This window comes from Homarus americanus, unplaced genomic scaffold (genome assembly GCF_018991925.1).
Source record: "Homarus americanus isolate GMGI-L3 unplaced genomic scaffold, GMGI_Hamer_2.0 scaffold46386, whole genome shotgun sequence".
Taxonomy (NCBI): Eukaryota; Metazoa; Arthropoda; class Malacostraca; order Decapoda; family Nephropidae; genus Homarus; species Homarus americanus.
The window spans coordinates 137087-160000 of record NW_024715175.1 but is presented as its reverse complement, the minus strand read 5'-3'; the positions used below and the strand labels follow the sequence as shown (position 1 = coordinate 160000).

Here is a 22914-nt window from a genome sequence, read left to right as displayed (position 1 = left end):
AGACCTCATATATCTTTCTTATAGAACTTTTAATATATTATGTACAGGGTCGTTTTACACGTCATCTGCCTGGGTGGGTTTTGTTTCGTTTCGCGGATGTACAGTCGTGGCTTTATTAACCACAAGCTGATGGTAAATACGAAGATATATGAAATTTTAAATATTCTTTCAGTCATATTAAATCAACATCAGTGTGTATCTTGATTTTCATTGTTACGTCAGTATAAGGTGGCTTTGAATTGAGAAGCAGATGACGCCATAGGGGTTCGATAGTTTAGTTCAGGGAAGTAGTAACACCTGAATTCATTTTTGCTGGGAAGTAATTTTTCGATTAGCTTCGTTAAGACTTGGTGCTAGAGAGAAAGAACTTGATGATTTGATTCACGCAGTAAGAGAGAGAGAGAGAGAAGGAGAGAGAGAGAGAGAGAGAGAGAGAGAGAGAGAGAGAGAGAGAGAGAGAGAGAGAGAGAGAGAGAGAGGTAAAAAAAATCAAATGAAAATAACACAGACATAAACGCGGTATTGGACAAACAAACACATTATCACGTGAGCTTGGTCCCGGGTTGAGGTGCTCAGAGAACTGCTTTGTTCAAATCCAACTCAGAGAATTACGATAGAAAAATATATTCCCAAAAACTACTTAATTAAAACGAAGAAAGAAAAATGCTCTTAAAAGTTCAGACATCGTTAAGGTGACTGAACAACCTAACGAGGTGTTTTAATGTCATCTAACCTAACCTAAGAATTCTCTCTCAAAATATTTATTGTTTGTGGATTAGTTTAAGTACTAACCTTTATTATACACGTTTAAAAGACTTTTATAGTTATTGAATGGCAGTTAGAAGTTATAACAACAAAGTCACCTATGATGAAACTAGAAGATGGTCTGCCAATTTTACTTTCCTCATACTACAACTACTACCGCAATTACTATCACTACTACCACTACTACCACAATTACTACCACTCCTACCACAATTACTACCACTAATACCATAATTACTACCACTACTACCACAATTACTACCACTAATACCATAATTACTACCACTACTACCACAATTACTACCACTACTACCACAATTACTACCACTACTACCCTACTACAACCAATACCATCATATAAATAGGGAGCTTAAATTCAACGAAGCAAAACTCAGTGGAGAGAAATGGCGATTGGAAGTGAGAGTAGAGAAGAGGAGTGAGAGGCAATTAGGAGAGTGAGGCTGAGGGGAGTGGGAAGGGGGAGAGGAGTGGGAAGGGGAGAGGGAGGGGGGAGGGAAGGGGGAGGGAGATTAGTCTGGAAGAGTTGACGAGTGACCGCAGGGGATTAGAAAATGGGGGGTGATAGGGGTGAGAGTAGTGGTGAGAGAGGAGAGTGATGGTGAGAGGTGAGAGAGGAGTGGTGAGAGGTGAGAGAGTAGTGGTGAGAGGTGAGAGAGTGATGGTAGGAGAGAGTGGTGAGGTGAGAGAGTAGTGGTGAGAGGTGAGAGAGTGATGGTGAGAGGTGGAGAGAGGTGAGAGGTGAGAGAGTAGTGGTGAGAGGAGAGAGTGTGGTGAGAGGTGAGAGAGTGGTGGTGAGAGGTGAGAGAGTGATGGTGAGAGGTGAGAGAGTGGTGGTGAGGTGAGAGAGTGATGGTGAGAGGTGAGAGTGGTAGAGGTGAGAGAGTGGTGGTGAGAGGTGAGAGAGTGGTGGGAGAGGTGAGAGTGGTGGTGAGAGGAGAGAGTGATGGTGAGAGGAGAGTAGTGGTGAGAGGTGAGAGAGTAGTGGTGATAGGTGAGGGAAGTAGTGGTGAGAGGTGAAGAGTGATGGTGAGAGGGTGAGAGGTGGTGGTGAGAAGTGAGAGGAGTGGTGGTGAGGAGGTTAGAGTAATGGTGAGGAGGTGGGGAGAGAGTGATGGTGAGAGGTGAGAGAGTGGTGGTGGGGGTGAGAGAGTGGTGGTGAGAGGTGAGAGGTGGTGGTGAGAGGTGGGGAGGTGATGGTGAGGAGGTGGGGGAGGTGGTGGTGAGAGGGTGAGAGAGTGGTGGTGGGAGGTGAGAGTAGTGGTGGGAGGTGGGGAGAGTAGTGGTGAGAGGTAGAGTAGTGGTGAGGGGGTGAGAGGAGAGGAGTGGTGGGAGGTGGGGAGAGTGAGTGGTGAGAGGGTGAGGAGGTAGTGGTGAGGAGGTGAGAGAGTAGTGGTGAGGAGGTGAGGGAGAGTAGTGGTGAGGGTGGGGGAGTAGTGGTGAGGGTGGGGGGAGTAGTGGTGAGAGGTGAGAGAGAGTAGTGAGGAGGCTAGAAAGGAATTTAATTAAGGAATCAATAAACTAATTCATATTTCAATACACACACACACGCACACACACACACACACACACACACACACCCACACACACGTCAACATTCATTTATCACTGACAGGTCTAATATATGTATCCTAATGCTCTTGTTCATCATCTTTCCCTTCCTCTTCCACTTCTCTATCCTCCTCTTCTTCTCTTCCCTCTTCCTCTCACCTGCCCTCTTCCTCTCACCTGCCCTCCTTACCACCCCCCTAATCCACTACCACCCATTACCCCTGTCAACACTCATCCCTCTCATAACGTCACCATGGCAACTCCTGCACACCCAGTCACCACGTCGCCACGGCAACTCACCTCCTCCACGTCACCACGGCAACTCCACCCTCCTCACACGTCACCACAGCACTCCACCCTCACCTCCACACATCACCACAGCAGCCTCCACCCTCCTCCACACGTCACCACGGCAACTCCACCTCCTCCACACGTCACAGCACCTCCACCTCCTCACACGTCACCACAGCCCCTCACCTCCTCCCACACACACGTCACCACGGCACCTCCTTTCACACACAACAGATATCGACTACCTATTGGCCACCTCCCACCCAAATTAACCTTGTTAATTTACACAAAACAACTTACCAGGTATCTAACGCCCCCCCCTCCCACACACACACACACACACACATATCACCGCTCTCATCCCCACCATTAATATTGCCTGGTGACCGACGAGCTCGAAAATTCCCATTAGAGAAACAAATTTGCTCTCTGGTTTATTTTAGTATATCAATTCAGAAGTGATGAAACAGACAAAGGTACAGTTATAAGTTCAGGTACAAACACAATTACAGGTATGGATATAGATTCAGGTATGGATACAATTACAGGTATACATACACGTACAGGTGCAAGTATACATACAACTACAGGTATAAGTATTGATGAAATTACAAGAGATTTCAAAATGGTAGCGACCCTCATGACAGGTGAGTACTGTACTGTACATCCTCAGATACAGCGGTAGAGTGGGTAAAAATACAGTGGTGTTTGATCGTGAAAGACTGATGGGAAGCTACTCTCTCTCTCTCTCTCTCTCTCTCTCTCTCTCTCTCTCTCTCTCTCTCTCTCTCTCTCTCTCTCTCCACGTCGAATACAAAATTTCCTGGACACTATTAACACAATCTGTCATCCACTTGAAGGTATGTTAGGTAAAGGTGGATTGGGATTTTATTTACAGTGTTGAGGGATTTTTTTGTCGTATAATGAAAAGTAGTGTCCAATACTTATAAGGCAATTAAATATATAACCCATAAGTACTTGAAAATTGAAGGAGTTTTACTTTGTTTTCCTTATAAGAATATTTACCATAAAGGGAAAAATATAATAAATTTCTTTTGTCTCGTTGACTTGTTAGGTTAGGTTAGGTTAGGTGACGGTAGGTATTAAAGAGTTGGTGGAGAAAGTTTTTATTTTTTTAAAGATAAGTGAATGAAGGCCCTCACCCATTCGTATACACAAACAAAAATAAACAAACCCATTGTCTAAATCACACAAACACACAGGCACACAGAAAAGGGCCTGCAGAATCATCCTCGGCGCAAAATACTCCAGCTACACCAACGCTCTCTCCACCCTGGAAATGCCATCCCTCAGTGACCTCCACCACCAAGCACTGGAAAGGTTTGGCCGTGGACTACTGCACCACCCTCGCCATCGCCACCTCCTGCCACCTGCAGCCCCCCACCCAACTCGCGCAGTCCGCCACTACAACAAAATTCAGCCCATAAGAGCCCGCACCGATAGATATAAGAACAGCACCATCCCATCTATTGTTAAAATAATAAACAACTCCTGATTTATGTACTGCACAGCCCTGTAAATGTATTCAATGCATATTATATCATTATGTCTAAATTAAATGTAAGTCTGTATATTTTCAGCCACCGGCTGCAACTCTATTAATAAACCGTTTATTATTATTATTATTATTATTTAACAGAGAGACAGACAGATATACAGACACACACACAGGGCACCACCTTCAACAAGACCCCACAAGACGAACCACTCAGGCTCCCTTCCCTCCCCTTCTCTCCACCCCTTCCGCCTTTCCTCCCCCCATCTGCCCCTTCTCTCTCCCCTCCACACAATGATTATCGAAGAAGATAGAGTTTCCTTGTTGTTGATTTTCCACCCAGCCTGCAGAACCCATCCCACAGCCTGCATCTGCCGCCCCAGCAAGCTATTTCCGGCCTACAGCCTACCCCCCGTCGCCAACCTGCTCCATCCTACTTCTACCGCCCTAGCATAATCTTCCCTCTAGGGCCTGTACCCGATTGTAATTCCTGCTCATTAAGACTGAGGCCAATTAGGAGAGAAGGTCATTAGAACGGGGAGCTTACTAAACTTTGGCTCTAATTCAATTTGATATCAATAGACCTGAGACCTAACAGAACTGAGACCCATTAGACCTTGAGCTCACTGTGACTGTAGGTCCCATTAGAACTTGACCCTAATATTTAACGTAGGTCAGGTTGGGTCTATTAGCACTGGGGCCTTTACCACCAGTCCCAATAACTTTGTAATTACGTCGTGAGACCCAAACACCCAATAAAAGCAAATAATGACCTTTTTTCACCAGCATCATGTGTCACTCGACTGGCTGACGAATATGTTAATTACCTGTTCTATAATGAAGAAAAAATGCTATTGAAACAAACTCAATGGTCACGAGAGAAATATTACGCTTATATCATGTCACATATAAAATTCAATCTCTTAGTGGTCCGAGTCAGCATTTTTCCCTATAAAGAACATAATGCCTAAGGCTGTAATTAATTTCATTTGACATATTGAGTTATTAATATTGATGCTATTATTTTATATTTCATTATTTTTAAGTCTCTGATGATGAAATAACACCAAAACACCAATCAGATAAATGTGATGTTTTTATTCATAAAAAGCTGATTTCAGGATTAATATCACTTGATAGGATTAAAACATTTAATATCCTCATGTTACTGGAAAACAATGAAATATAACTTAAATTTCTTTTTTCCATGAGGGTGAAGACTAGGTGTTGCTCCCCTCAAACTCCTCCCCTCGACCACCCTTAACTTCTCCCCCTCCTCGTCTCCTCAACCTCCTCCTCATATCAACCCCCTCCTCCCCTCAACCTCCTCCTCATCTCAACCTCCTCCCCTCGACCACCCTCAACTTCTCCCCCTCGTCCCCTCAACCTCCTCCATCCTTCGACCATTACACCCACTAGAGCAGTAAGTGGAATCGAGAAACCAATCAACACTCCTCTACAGCTGCTCAAGTGAGACCCTCGAGGGGGAAGTTTATGAGTGGAGGGGGAGGGGAAGATAGTGAGGGGTGACCCCCTTCACCAACGATAAACACAGATACATCACTGGAGAGAAGTGTCGGATATGTAGCCGGACTGATTAAGTTTCCGTTATAGCTACGTACGTGAGCCGGATACATAGTTATTGTTAGTTAGGCTTCCGTTGTAGTAGCTACGTGAGAATGCCGTATATATAGCCATGCTAATTAAGTGTCCAGGATGGATTAAGGCTTATTTACCGGTAGTGTCAGAGGGTATAATTTCGGTGTTTGTCTGTGCGTATACTTTCTTATCTTTCATTTCTGTCTGTCTGTCTGTCCCTTTATCTCTCTCTCTTTCTCTAATTTGCTATCTTTCTCCCTATATCTCAGAAGAGCAGAGAGAGAGAGAGAGAGAGAGAGAGAGAGAGAGAGCTGTGTGTCGTCACTGAAATATATTATACTGTAATATAATTTATGACACTTTTTTCTCTTTCTCCCATTATGATGATGAAGGTGATAATGAGGCTAAGGAGGACGAGGAGGAGGAGGAGGAGGTAGGAGGACGAGGAATGGCTTCACATTTTAGCTCTCCTTCGAAAAATTGCTTTACATTCTAGCTGTCCTTCAAAAAATAGCTTCACATTATCGCCCCCCTACAAAAAAGTAGCCTTACAAGTCAGCTTTTCTTCAAACACGTTAAATATATGTGTACACTTTCCTCACATATGTTAAATAAATCCATCCCTCTCTCGGCAGTAACCTAAGGAGCCACAAGGAGCCACAAGGAGTCAGCCACCTCACCTATACGAGTGTTCCCTTCCCGGCCTCACATAACGATGACTCAATCTCCAATATTAATATCCAGCAGCTGAGGTGTATGCAAAGTGGACGAGGAGGGAAATTGCTACATATACTGCGTTAGGTGTATGTCTGTATGTCTTACCAGCCAACCAGAATGCTAATATACACAGTAGGTATATCACGGTGTTCGTAGCCATAGTAGGTCCTGTATACTCACTCCAAATAAATAAAAAAATGGTTACGATTTTATGTGAGGCAATATGACAAAACGGGTGAATATTTCAGAGGTCACATTTTTTCCTTCCCTAAATCCAATATCTGTGTTTAAAATAGTTATACAGCTGATATCAAGTAATAACTCGAGTAAAATAGCCACGATTTGATGATATCTTGAGAACCCGTAAGAAAAGTTAATACGACTGTGATATCAAAATAATTTAAAATAAGTTTGTGGTGACGTTAAGGTAAATAAATTATCACACAGTTTCCATATGCCTGAGGCCTTATGTAAGCAGTATATATATATATATATATATATATATATATATATATATATATATATATATATATATATATATATATATATATATATATATATATATATATATGTGTGTGTGTGTGTGTGTGTGTGTGTGTGTAATGTACTTCCACTGGTTAGCTACATTCAAGAGACTTATTCTGTATATTGTGTCAGATTTAATACACTGTCAAGCTTCAAATTATAATCTCTATAACATTTACTACATTGCTTTTGATTATCCTAAATACTTTGCTCGTGTGTTCAGATAAGCCACGGAGGAACCATAACACTAAAGCCGGATTACCATTCACGAACGCAGACGAGTGTTGCCATCCCCCTGGTCGCGAAATTTTAAGCATATTACTTACAGTTTAACCCCTTCTCTCAGCTGGTGATACGAGACGGCATACAACTGGTCCGCTTACTAAAACTAGCCAATGTGGAGTCTAAATTACATCATGACTGTGGTGTAATTAGTTAACTGAGTGAATGTTGTGGAGCTATGAGATAAATGTTAAGATTTTGGCCTAAGATTATGAGTTGGTCTCGCTATTATCATCTGCCATCATAAGGTGGTGAAGGTCGTTGTCTTCTGTAATGATTGTACGTGTGTGTGTGTGTGTGTGTGTGTGTGTGTGTGTGTGTGTGTGTGTGTGTGTGTGTAATATATTTTTTCTAGTAGGTACTACAGGAAGTGAAAACTACCAAACGTACTCTGTGAATTAGAGACAGTAATTCTTACTTTGTCTGGAGAGAACACACAAAGACTTTCTCCAGGTTTTCTTCGCTGACAAAAAAAAAATTACTCCTCGAGTTCCGAAAATCGAACCTAATCTACCTCAGTCTATTTTAACTTGCCCTGACTTAACTAACCTAATTCAATCTCATCTAACTTAGCCGAAACCTAACCAAACAAAATTTATCTAGACAATACCTAATCGAACCTAACCTAACTAACCTAGCCTAATCTAATATACTTACTATAAATTAACCTAACTCCAATTAAAACTAACTTCGCTTAAACTAAATTTACCAAACTTGACTTAACTTTACCCCCCAAAAATTATGTTAAATTACAAATCATAATAATAATAATAAACAAAAACACACACACACACACACACACACACCCACACACACACACACACACACACACACACACACACACACACACACACACACCCACCCACACACACACACACGTACACACACATCAGTACAGTACAGTGTTCCGAAATTACATGACGACAATATAAAACAAAGTGATAAACCACTAATTGCATTTTCATTTCCAGGACAAAACCCTTAAGAATTTTTTAGAATTTTTCCCCACTAACTATAAGCATTTGAAACTCTTTTTAAAAACACAATTCATTTATATTTTACATGACGAATGTTTAAAAGTTTACGTGTGTATTAAATATTTCATCATGCAAAAGACTCAACATGTTCTTCTGAGTATTTAATAATTGTCTTTTGTAAGATACTAAGACGCACTAGACTGTATTTAATGACCTTGATAGTTGTAGCATGTAAAATATTAAGACGGTGTAAAATAAGAGATATATAAATCCTGTTAGCTGAAGCACACACACACACACAACAACTAACAACTACGAATTAGTGAACAGTGCTTTATATCCCTAGTACAGTAGTTAATATACATACAACTAAAACAAGAACAAAATTACAATACACCAGTTAAGTTCATAATTACAAAAACAACAATAACAACAAAAAACATTACAATACGTCAGGTCTCTTATTAAAAAATCAACTAAAATTCTCGATTATGGAAGATCACGTTTTAAGGCTGTGAGCATAAAGTGAATTTCCGGAAAATATAGACAAAAAAAATGCCTTGTAATTTGACCCCTCGTTCCACAGTCATGACGTCATTGCATCCAGACGAGGAGGAAGGTGCAGTGTGTTGGGGGGGAAATAAACGATAAGGAGACAAAAAGAGAGACAGAGAGAGAGAGATAAAGAGATAAAGAGAGAGAAAGAAATTAGGAGAAAGGAGAGGAAAAGAGAAATATAGAGAGGAAAATAAAAATAGAAAGATAGGGAGAATGATAATAACTGGGAAAAAAAGGAAGAGTAAAGTAGAGAGAGTGAGTAAAAAAAGAATTAGACAGATAGACAGATAGATTACAATCACTGTCCCCCCAACAAAAACAACCAATCATCCCCAGATAACACCATAACAACAACAACAAGCTTAGCAATACTACAGGTGCACAATCATGCCCTAACCTACACCCAATAGACCCTTTTCTCAGGTTAGGTTAGGTTAGGTTTGGTCAGGAGCCACTGGTAAGAGACACCGGAACTTTTGTTGGTGACTGAAGACAATATTGTAAAAACATTTTCTAAGGTCACATTACGATCGTTGTCTTCTGTTTTATGAGGACGTATAGTACTGAGACCACACACACACACACACACACACACACACACACACACACACACACACACAAATCCTACATAGTAACTCTCCCAGTTCCAAAGCGTCAGATATAAGTATTCCATTACCCTCAATACATAAATAACATAGAACACGAAAAATAAGCACTTTAGTTTGACCTGAAAAAGAAAACTACTGAATGTGTGTGTGTGTGTGTGTGTGTGTGTGTGTGTGTGTGTGTGTGTGTGTGTGTGTGTGTATGTGTGTGTGTGTATGTGTGTGTGTGTGTCCTTAATACACACCACACGAAAATAACACCAAAACACAGATAATTCCTATATAAAACTGACTCACATAACAATATCGCAACACAATACCTGAGAAAACAATGAGATTTTTTTTGGCTATAAATTCACACACAAATAAACATTATAGATTAAATTAAAGTAAAATACATTGAGTGTGGAATCTGAAACCTGGACAATTTATTTCTGCGTGTAATAGTATTGTCACTGAATACTATAAAACATTTTATTTCATTTTTTTTTTCTATCAATGAATTATATTTTCACCGTAATAAATACGTGTGACAATTTATATCATATTTTGTGTATGGTGCATTTTTGGTCTATAAACAATTATTTATTGGATTTTGTTAACTGTTGATATCATTTGAGACTTATAAATAGCAATAAAAATAACTAACATGTTAACAAAATACACTGTGATGAGAACATGATAAAGATAATATTTTCTTATTTATTTATTTATTTATTTATTTATTTATTAACCTGTTTAGTTGGTTATTTTAACGTTATTTTTATCACATTTTCACTGTCTCGTTTCCAGGCCAGCAATCAATCTACCTCAGTCTACCTCAGTCTACTTCATCCCCCTACACCCTTCATAGACCCTCACACACACCCCCCCTGCCCCTCAGCTACCCACCAAATTTAATACACTCACGTATACACTGCATACTGTAAATTAACACACGAATGCATACTTACTCATATAAAGATCCACATTTACACATTACGTGGATATTGGTACCACCTACACACACACACACACACACACACACACACACACACACACACATACATACACACACACAAATGAGAGTATATATACATACACACACCTAGACATACACTTACCACATACATAATGAAGTTAGACAAAAATACACATAGTAACATAATACAAATACACTGTCTAACACACATACTTACACAGTACACATATACACACATGCGCTCACATAATACAGACATACAGCAACTCAAAATGGTTAAGTAATATTCGCGTTTTATAAATACATAAGATTAACTACTTTGCGCAAAACAACAACTGATAAACACAAAGGAATAAGACGTGATAAAACATAAATAGGAAAATACAGACAAAGACTTACAAACTGTTAGGGAAAATGAGCGGAGATTGAAACACTAAAACAGAAAAAAAAAACGAAGAAAAATGTAAAATGTAAAACAAAGAAATACAAAAATTAATAATAAAACACAAATATTCCCAAAAATCCCTGAGAAAAGCAAAACAAACAAAACTAAAAAATAGAAAACAAAAATCAAATATACGCAAAAATAAGTTGAAAAAAAAATCTAACCCAAAATGTAGTAAAAGTTTTACACATACGTAGAGAAAACACACAAAAACAGAAATTAAACTGAAAAATAGAGTAAAAAACAAAACTCTTTCCCCCGTATGTATGTAGTGAGAGAGAGAGAGAGAGAGAGAGAGAGAGATCACACACACACACACACACACACACACACACACACACACATACACAGAGTTCACTAACGGTCACTGGAAATCAATTTACAGTGTGTACCCGTTTGTATGAATGACTCAACCTTCTGAACCCACATCCTCTGACAGGGAATTACCATCTGTGTGTAGAGAGGTGAGTGGTCTATCAAGTCTAGCAATAACCTGAATCCCACTACAGTCAATACAGTTTTGTTCTATATATTACTCGTCTATATAAAAAATTACATTAATAAATCACATTAATCTGGTTTTGATGTTTATGTTATTCGTCTATATTAATGAAATAAATTAAATCTGGTTTCACTATAATATTACAGGTATAATATATATATATATGAATGTGTTTATGACAGTGAGACGCTTTCATCAATATTTACCTGATGTTACGTCACGTGATATACTAACAGCGTCTGGCTCGTTAGTATCCAAATAAACCAATAGGCAACTGCTGTTATGACGGTGCACTCTGTTATGACGAGCAACATAAACACAGATCTATAAGCCAATCAATACTGTAGTTTTTATTCCCATTCAAATATATAAGAGATTTCATTGGTTGTGTCCTTCCATTCATTCCAGTTAAAAAAAAATCATGGTTTTTTTTTTTTTACGACCGGACTTTATAATGAAGCCGGTACAAATCAGTCATTTAAAAGAACAAAATACCGGGATTGACAAACAAATATATATATTTTTTGGGGGGGTGTAATTGAGAGATATACTACTTAAAAACTTTCCCTAATTACAGAGAAACAATACAGTCATTGTCAGTGAGGTTTTGTATAGGTTAGGTGGGAGTGTATTTTATTGTAGGTGAATTTAGTATTGATTCTTACTTGTATTTCTCCTTATGACTGTCTGGAGATGAGTGATTATTATTTTTTCAATATATAAAATAGCCACGTGTGTTATTTTCCTGTATTTTATGTAAGTTGTTTGTATTTTGTTCCTGTACTGAATGAAAAGAGGATTACGACACACACACACACACACACACACACACACACACACGCGCCGCCAGGCACTCGACTTGGACCTGGGCAAACTCCTCTGGGAGGGTACCGCTGCAGTCCCGTCTTGGTCACACACGGTTCGAGCTACACCACAAGTCACACCACACCACCACTATTACTGCTACTACTACTACTACTACTACTTTTTTTTTTTTTTTTTTTTTTTTTTGAACGTGGCTCCAGCCTCCCCAATAGCCACACCTTCGCCACCATTTATTTACCTTAATATTAAATATCCTAACTACTACTACTACTACTACTACTTATACTACTCCTACTTATAATTAGTATCCTAACCCCAGCACTAGGTACAGATCTTGTCCTAAGCTGCTCAGAGACAATAGTAAAAATACCCCTTATCCTTCCTACACAATTTTTAGCAACATTCCATGACAACAATACCTGGATTTTTACCTGAATTTGTTTATGAATATTTTTTTTATCTCTTACCTGTACCTCCCATGACACACACACACACACACACACACACACACACACACACACACACACAACCATCAAAGTAACATCCATAAAACAACAATAGTAGAATGTCCGAAAGACGACTGCTAAAAAAAATATGAACCAAACAAGCACAATGAAAATTTACATATACTGTGGTAGGGAGAGAACAGGGCCACACGCTAGGTCTTACACAGCTAGAACAACATTTTAGGGGGAAAACCACAGGAAAATGTGTCTTAATTTGCATATTATTGTCAAGGGGGAAGAGGTGGTAAAGATTAATTATTCCTCCAGATGTTATGTGTAGTTGTTTATTTTGTTTGTTTGTTTGTTTTGTGTTTATCTCTTGTTTAACTTCTTATTTATTTTGTATAGTTTTTTCTTGTTTATGTTATATGTTTGTTTCTTTGCTATTGGTTTATCTCTTAAGGTCGTACAGATTACAGCAACAAAACATCCTAAACGTCTATACATTACAGGAAAATACGACTACAGCTCCATCACTGTAGACAAAATACAGGAAAAATACCATAAACAAAATAATACAATATTCTACATAAATATACATGACAACAAAATATATAAACCTTAAAAAAAAATAAACTTTGGAAACTTTCTCTCACCATGGATATAAATATAACAGCCAAGTAACCTGACAGCTGTACCTATTTATATACATATTACAGAAACGACAAACACAACATAAGGAGAACATGTATTATTCCTGTAATACATAGAATTCACACACATACACATAAATACGACACAATACTGACCAATAGGGGTGCAGTGGCCGAGTGGATAGAGTACTCTCCTCCCGTCCTAAGAGTCCTCTGGTTCGATCCCTTTCACGCAGCTGTTAAATGGGTACGGAAAGGCTTAGTGTACATCGTGCTGTGTCCACATTGTCAATTAACACAGGGAAAGAAACGCACACATGCACGGATAATCAATACCAATTTCCCCAGACTGTAAAATACAGTCGTCCCTTTACTTAACCAGCAAAAAAGCTTCCTGGCAACGGCTGTATTGTTCACCTGTAATTAATGACAATATTACGAAATGTACCTGTCATTTACAGTGATAAAAATATATAGAGCAAAGTCTGATGCTATTCTGGCAACAGGTTAATGAACAGGAACTTTATAACAAAACCTAAAAGCTGGGATTTAACGAGAGTTCTTTAACATGTGTAGAAAAGAAAATGAAAAGAAAAAGGGACAAACAATGTATCTCTCTCAACCAATCACATCTTTCAGATTTCCAGGGGGATAAAAGCCGCGATACTGATTGGCTAAAAGGACGTGTGTGTTTGTGTTGTTGAGAGTTACAAATATTGGGAAACATCGTAACAACAGTTGACTAATGACTCATTCTGTTTTTAACGAGGCAGTTGTTGTTGTTTTTTTTAATTCGACAAATGACGTCATCTAAGTTTAAAGTGGAATAATAATGAATTTGGTTTGGTTGTATTCGTCTGTATGTCTGTCTGTCTCACTGTTTCTCATTTATCCATCTGTCTGTCTGTCTTTTTCTTCTTGCTTCTGTCTGTCTCTCTGCCTCTCTCCCTCTCTTCCTTTCACTTCTCTCTCCTTAACTTCTCTCATTCTCCCTTCACCCTTGCATCCTATCTAACTCTTCCTTCCTCTCTCTCCTTACCCTTTTCACTCCTATCTCCCATCCCCACCATCATCAGTCTCTTCCCTCATCCTCCCTAAGTCCCTCCCTCCCTCTCCCTTCTCCCTTACCTAAAATTGAATATATTAACTTAATGACGAGTTTCAATGTAATCTAAATACGTTCTTATACATCCAGTTAAGGGAACGGCGGCAACTCTCTTCTGCGTTCGTGGAAATTAAACCGGATTTAATATTAGGAGGATTTCCAAGTCTCATGGGGGCTATGACACACCCAGGGATTACCATCACATTCAAGCCGATGAAAACCTGGAGAGATAATATCACACATTCATTTATTCTTAACAGAGAATATAATGTAAGCTGATGGGAGAGCTTGTGTTAACTTATATTATGAACCATATGGAAATAAGCTCTCGTTACTGTTATTATATTTTGATATATATATTGCTTTTTTGAGTTACGTGTCATTTAATAAGCTTTTGTTTTTTACAGTTAACTGGTTAGGGTATTCATGATAAGCTGATGACTTTAATTATAATGAAGTAATAGAATATATATTAATATAAGACTCATTATAATACAGTAACAAAAAACCTATTATAATTATTTTGCTAAGGGGTGAGAATTATGATACAAAAAGGTCTATGTCTCATCACCATCTGGCTGTATGTCTCACCATCACCTGGCCTATGTCTCACCACCACCTGGCCTATGTCTCACCACCAACCTGGCCTATGTCTTACCCCCAACCCCACCTGGCCTCATGTCTCACCACCACCTGGCCTATGTCTCACCACCACCTGGCCTATGTCTTACCCCCAACCCCACCTGGCCTCATGTCTCACCACCACCTGGCTCTATGTCTCACCACCATCTGGCTCTATGTCTCACCACCATCGCAGTCATCCCCAAATAGTCATACTAACAGAATGATTTACCTCTCGTTAAGGAAATTAGTTTTAGCGTGGATCTGGGATAAGACTTCAAAAGCATCTCATTAATACCCGTAACTGCTCTTAAGTTTTCTCTACTCCAGTATTTAATCTTCCTACTCTCATTTTTTTCTTTCGTGTCTCATGATTATTTTCTTTTCTTTCAGTATTTTTTTATCTTATTTCCTATTATTATTTATTTATTTACTCGCTTCTTATTCAATGGTAAAAATATTCTATTTTTCTTCGGTTGTTGACTCAATATAACTCTGACTCACTACACCTATGACTCAATATAACTCTGACTCAATACAAACCTGACTCACTACAACTCTGACTCGCTACAACTCTGACTCACTACACCTATGACTCAATATAACTCTGACTCAATACAAACCTGACTCACTACAACTCTGACTCGCTACAACTCTGACTCACTACACCTATGACTCAATATAACTCTGACTTAATACAACTATGACTCAATACAACTCTGACAGGACAAAAGAATCACACTCATGAATTAACGAGCTCAAACGTCGACTATTTCTTTAATGACTTACAATTTCTGGACCGCTGTTCTTTGTTTGTCAACCTTAATTAGATTTTGTGTATAAACAAACATTTATAGAGACTTTACACACGAATGAAAAAATATAATTCCTGCCATGTTCATTGTTGGAATTTCTAGGAAGGATTTCTTTGGCAATTAATTAAGGAAATAAACAAAATTCAAGGGAAATAGAATTATAATCGGTTTACCATAAAGAAAACTGTAACTAGAAGGAATAAAGTGAAGAAATTATACATTATTTTTACCCAGTGAATAGAAATAAAGATGAGAGGAATAAACAGAAAAATTAAACACCGTCACTAAATTATATCAATAAAAGAAACAAGAAAAAAACAGAAAAATCATAAAATAGATAAAATAAATTAAAGAATTAAACATAAACAAGACATAGCGACAAAAAGGAAAAGAATAATTAAATAATTCCAAATGAGAGAAAAAAGGAAAAACCACCAAATAATAGAAGAGAAACAAGGAACAAACACAGATACGGAGGAGATAAATACAAGAGAAGTGAATAAAGGTGGAAGAGACACAAGTGATGAGAGGTATGAAGGAGAGACGCCTCGAGTGAAGAGACTTACAGGGAAAGGCGATACAGAAAGAGTAACATGGTGAGACGGAGGAGGTGGATCACGTAACATGTGAGAGAGAGAGAGAGTGAGAGAGACAGAGACAGAGACATGGAGAGAGAAGGAGAGATAGAGAGAGAGAGAGAGAGAGAGAGAGAGAGAGAGAGAGAGAGAGAGAGAGAGAGAGAGAGAGAGAGAGAGAGAGAGAGAGAGACCTGTGTAAGAGGAGGTTTAGTTCTCCTGTAAGTGGCTTCCAACACCTGAAGTCATGTGATCTTTTGTTTACGTCGCCATATTGGGGATCGAGCAGCGGGCAGTAAGTTTATTTACTGTTATTTCTCCTTCACTTTCTCACATATTTAAACCTTTAATGTTGTCATAATCGTCAGGATGTCATATTGGTCGTGATGAAAGAGAAAGCGAATTGAACTTTCTTTTCAATAATATAAACATGGTCACTTTTTTTACATTTTTGAATTTATTATAAAACCTGAATTAAAGAAAAATGTATACAAAAAAAATCATGAAAATTCTTTGTCTGTAGGAACTTATAAAATTTAATTGATAGAAATAAAAGAAAATTGACTAAAAATTCTTATATAATATTAAAAAAATCCATCATACTAAATCCCTAACCCCCTTCAAAAAATTATCAAAGAAATCACCTCAATAGGATTACCCAACACCAATACGAAAATCCCCGTAACGATGTGAAACAAAACGATAAACACACATAAAATTCTCACTACATTTCGATCATTCTTTTATTTTCGTACACAGACTTGAAATTTTTCCTCCATGACTCAGGGAGCAGTAATGGCTAGGAGGGGAGGGAGGGGGGGGAGGGACGGGGGAGGAGGAGGAGCTACCTGGTCTAAATAGGCCAAATCCTGTAAGTAATCTGTCTGGGACTTTTCCTTGCTGGGAGTAAAATCTTTATCGTAGAGGGATTTTACTTTTTTTTTTTTTTAGGATTTGTTAAACTTCCAAAAAAAAACTCAATGGCTTTCCACCTTTTCTCATTTTTCTTTTTTACTCTGAAGAACATATTTGAAATCTGGTCATTATGATCCCGAGGGTAATAAAAGGGGAGCAAAATCGGCAAAAGTCTTGAGAAAAAAAATCTGACAGAGGGGGGATTGGAGGTTTCTGCGGATCGTTCTTATTTTTGTTACATAAATCTGAAATCGTTCCACTATAATCTTAATCTTGGAAGCTGGTAGGGACGTCGGAAGGAGTGGAGGGTGTGGGTAGGAGGAGGTAAGGTGGGAGGGGGAGAGGGGAGAAAGGTGGGAGGGAGAGGGAGGAGGGAAGGTAGAGGTGAAGAAAGGGGGGGAAGGGAAGCACTGTAGACGAATCAGAAAAAGAAGAACACTACGAAGATGAGGATGAAGAGGAAGAACAAAGAGAAGAAGATAGATAGATAGATAGATAGATAGATAGATAGATAGAGATAGATAGATAGATAGATAGATAGATTGAAATATTGTAGATAGATAAAAAGAGAGAGAGAGAGAGAGAGAGAGAGAGAGAGAGAGAGAGAGAGAGAGAGAGAGAGAGAGAACTTAGCCAATATACTGAAGACATTAATCCAATGTGTCCCAATTTTTCGTGTAGACTATAACTAATGTGTATAATTACAGCTTATGGCCTCCTATAATTCTAACTGACTGCGGCCTATGCATTGAATTGACTCCAAGCTAAAATTATAGATGCTTCCTGTCCATAATTATAACTTAACACAGCCTATAATTACGCATGACTAAAGCTTCGGTGTTTCAGAATGTCTTTATGTTAGAAGCAGTTTGTAATATTAACAAATACTTTTAGTTTATCCTCATAGGTAGTGGCGTCTTCTCCATTAACCAGCATCTACTACTTAACTACCATTAGTGACGAACAGCATCATCACCATTCAAAAGAGTCAATAACCTTTTAGGCTTGTCAAAACTAAGACCAATTAGACCCTGGCCTAGTGAACGGATCAAAATTAACCCTGGCCTAGTGAACGGTGCTTAATAACCCTGACCTAGTGAACGGTGCTTAATAACCCTGACCTAGTGAACGGTGCTTAATAACCCTGACCTAGTGAACAGGGTAAGTGCTGAGAGACGCATCAGAGTGAGAGACATACTAGCTGAGAAATTAACTGGTCGAGAGAGACACCATCTTAGAATACCTCCGGCTGAGAAAAGAGCTGAGTGATGAACCAACTGAGACTTGCGCCAGCTGAGAGATACTCCATCTGAGAGATACAATAGCTTAGAGATGCCCCAGATGAGAGATGCACCACTTGAGAGACACCAGCAGAGAGACATTTTTGAGAGAGAAGCTGAGAGATACATCCACTGAGGAAGAAAGTGTCATCACATAGAACAAGGATTTAAGCTGAGGGAAGGGAGTGAGCGGTCTGGCGCCTCTGTGAATCGAGAGAGAGAGAGAGAGAGAGAGAGAGAGAGAGAGAGAGAGAGAATTGCAACATCACCAGCAGCAGGTCTTGGCAATGTACCCAGCATTGTGATACAAGACTACTGCAGTACACAGTTGGGAGGAGGGGGAGGGTGACACCTGGGCCATTTACATAACCAAGTGTTGAGTGAATCACCTGAGTTAGGCTTTACTGAACACACCAGGAGGTTAATTGGCTCTATGTATATTGCTGTTATAGATCGTTAGATGTTAATTGTTTAGAAAATATTCCTTTGTACTATTTTTGCTGTTATTATTATTATTATTATTATTATTATTATTATTATTATTATTATTATTATTATTATTAATGTTGTCTTCGTTGCTGCTACATTACTACTACTACTACTACCACTACTACTACTACTAATAATAATAATAATAATAATAAACTCTCAGGCTAAACATTATATTTTCATTTAAATATCACAGAGGGATAGAGACAAACAGATAAACAGATACATAAACAAAGAGAGAAACAGACAAACAGAAAGACAAGTGTAACATCATCCCTCTGAAGCTGCGGGGAATACGTTGTTTTACTTATTATGAGATAAAAATAGATTTATTTTATTTTAACTCAAATACAAAATAATGAGACAGTATTATGCCACATCTAAACTTGACAGGTAACAGACGATATACCTCCTGTGAGCTCATTAAAGATCACCAAACACACACATACACACACACATACAAACACACACACACACACACACACGTATACTTGCTCTCATTAACCACTACCATATACACCTACCCACCACCACCACCACCACTTGATACCACTGCCACCATCTGCACCAGGTCCTACACTAACCTAACCTAACCTAACCCAATACACACAAAATACAAAGATTCCCTCAGTGAGAAATATTGATGCCATAATTCACCAGTCGGGGGAAACAGTGATATAACCCGGAACAATGTTAAACACTTTCTCACTTGTTGCTAGAACATATGAGACTCATCCTAGGGAGATGAGAGGAAACCTTTTTTTAGAATATAGAGTTAGAGTTGGGAAGGGGGGGTGGGAGGTCTGCTTGATCTGGGGTAGAGCTTAGGTGTTAGGTCAAGCTGGTGATTAGGGGTTAAGGGAGATAGGGAGGGGGAGGTGGGGGAGGGGAAGAGGGTAGGGGGGTGTAAAAGTATCGAACACTCAGAATCGATGTTAGGTAAACACAACTCCTCACCCCATTATCCCCTCCCCCACCATCCCTCTCCCACATCAACTTTCCCACCAACACTCCTCCACCTCCCATCAGTCCTGTTCCCTTTATCACCCCTCCCCCATCCCCCCCACCCCCTCACTCCCCCCCCCCACCAATACTCCTCCACCACCACCACCAACATACGCTGACTGTCGCTGTTGATCCCATCACTAATTCACCACCCTTTCCCTTCCCCTTCCCTTCCTTTCACACCATTTCCTCCCTCCTTCCCTCTTCTCTCCTTCACCATCCCTTCCCTTGCCCTCCCTCAGCATCCCTCCCCCCCCCTCATCATTCATCCCACACCATCGTTCCTCCCTCTCTCCCTCTCTCCCTCCCTCCCTCCCTCCCTTCATCCCCTTCGCCACCACTTTCCCTAAACCTCCTCCCTTCACCCCTCCTTCCTTCCCTCCCTCCCTACCCTCCGTACCCTTCTGTCAGCAGCTGAGGGAAGCAAAAACCCGCGTTGTGAGTTGCCAGTTTCAACACAGTCATCACCCCAACAGAGGCAAGGCGAACCAATCTAAACTCATTATGCACGTTTGGTTCTTACAGGCGCTAGGTGAGGGAGGTTGTGGGAGTGAGGGAGGCGGTGAGGGAGGCTATGTGAGGGAGAGAGGTTGTGGGAGTGAGGTAGGTTGTGTGGGTGAGAGAGGTTGTGTGACGGAGGGAGGTTGTGTAGGTGAGGGAGTCTGTGAAAGTGAGGTATGTACGTTTCTGGCATTGTCTGAGAATATTCTATATGATAGGACAGTCTGTATGCAAATGATGCTCATGCGTATTTTTCTCGCTCTGTGTGTGTGTGTGTGTAACAATAACACCAAAACTCACAGTAACACATCTGATCCATCTATACAGTGTTAAAATACATTACTAATTAACATGTTTACTTAAGGTTAAATTTTAAGTTAGTATATATTATGATAGGTTAAAATGGGTGATATTTCTTTAAATTTATAATAAGTTACCGGTATGTACAGGTGTAAAGTTAATGGATAATATTTCACTTACTTTCTAACGTATAAAATTGTATATGTATATTTATATGTATATGTATATGTTTCTCCTCGATATTATTTACCCACGTGTCTCCCTCTGGTGAGGTTAGTCCGCTGTCATTGTCATTTTTTCTGCCTCGTCAAGTCTTTTAACACGATAACGAGGTAGATGTGTCAGCGCTTAACTAGGTTGTTTAGCCTAGAAGGTAGTTATCTGCTGAGTGGTGGTAGTGGAGGGAGGGATAGAGGGGAGAGGGGGAGGGAGGTGAAAGGGAAGGGGATAGGGAGGGAGGGAGGGAGGGAGGGAGGGAGGGAGAGAGGGAGAGGGAGGGTTGGAGGGATGGCATTGTCAGCTTAAACTCAGTGACTCCCAATCCGTCTGGAGGTAAAACACAGCACACAGAGAGAGAGAGAGAGAGAGAGAGAGAGAGAGAGAGAGAGAGAGGGAGAGGGGGGGTGATGTAAGCAGCCTTCCATACATATATACATGTTGCGCCAGAGTCCAGAATTTCCCTGTAGACGACGTCACATTATTATCACCCACCATACACCACCATACTTCCATACTCCTTTATACACAAACATTGTAAGGCAGATATATGTAGCAAGAAGCCTTTACATACATTCATACATACATACACCGCACCAGACAACTCATCGCTACAAGGCACCCTGGACAGGCTACAGGCATGGACCACGGAGAACAAGGTCACCATCAACCATACCAAAACCGTAGTCATGCACATCAATACCGCCACCATTCCAGTGCAAGCCCCAGCAGTCACAGTGGGTGGCCATCCTCTCCAGCTAGTGCAGTCTGCCAAACTCCTGGGTGTAACTATAGACCACAAAATTGACTGGAAGGCCCATGTAAATAACACAGTCAAGGCAGCCTCGTAACGTCTCTACATGCTACGACGACTTAGGTCACTTGGGACACTCACGCCAGAGCTGAGGACCATTTACAACGCCTTTATTCTCCCCAAACTAGCGTATGCGTCACCAGCCTGGTCGTCTTCTCTCAACTCCACCCAACAACGTCAGCTAGAGAAGGTACAGAAAAGGGCCTGCAGAATCATGCTCGGCACAGAATACTCCGGCTACACCAACGCTCTCTCCACCCTGGAAATGCCATCCCTCAGTGACCTCCACCACCAAGCACTGGAAAGGTCTGGCAGTGGACTACTGCACCACCCTCGTCATCGCCACCTCCTGCCACCTGCAGCCCCCCACCCAACTCGCGCAGTCCGCCACTACAACAAAATTCAGCCCATAAGAGCCCGCACCGATAAATATAAGAACAGCACCATCCCATCTATTGTTAAACTAATAAACAACTCCTGATTTATGTACTGTACAGCCCTGTAAATGTATTCAACCCATATTATATCATTATGTCTAAATTAAATGTAAGTCTGTATATTTTCAGCCACCGGCTGCAACTCTATTAATAAACCGTTTATTATTATTATTATTATTATCATTATTATTATTATTACATACATACATACATACATACATACATACATTTTCTCAGGCTTCCTCTCGTATACCGTAAGATGTATGAAGGAGTCTTGTGGGGTAAGGTTGACTTACTCAAAGGATCTTAAGACAAATTTATTTCCTTAACTGGATATATATTTAAGAACGTATAATAATTTTCCCTTCTGACTTAAAGGTGAGACGGTCAAAATGGCGCCGTTAATTCTCTGAGACTAGATTGTCAAATTTAACACCCTAACTAGTTCTTAAGTGAGGGGCGCATCAAATTTATTCACTTTAGTTACGACAAGTGAAATATGGCGTCGTAATTTCACTTAGACTCTACTGCAACCACATGTTTTCCTTAACGCCCATTTAGAGAGGAAAATAATCTCAGCGTAGGAATCTCTGGCAGACTGGCTG

The 22914-nt window shown here is 39.8% G+C and overlaps 1 protein-coding gene across 2 annotated transcripts in view; it reads right to left on the bottom strand.

Annotated features, from left to right (window-relative positions):
• Nucleotides 1-22914, bottom strand: part of LOC121854704 (substance-K receptor-like) — a 76946-nt gene that overhangs the window by 48486 nt on the left and 5546 nt on the right. For both annotated transcript variants that reach the window (XM_042349434.1, XM_042349444.1), the window contains exon 2: nucleotides 13393-13472. The gene's annotated coding sequence lies outside the window, so the exon portion shown is untranslated. The remainder of the gene's footprint in view (nucleotides 1-13392; nucleotides 13473-22914) is intronic.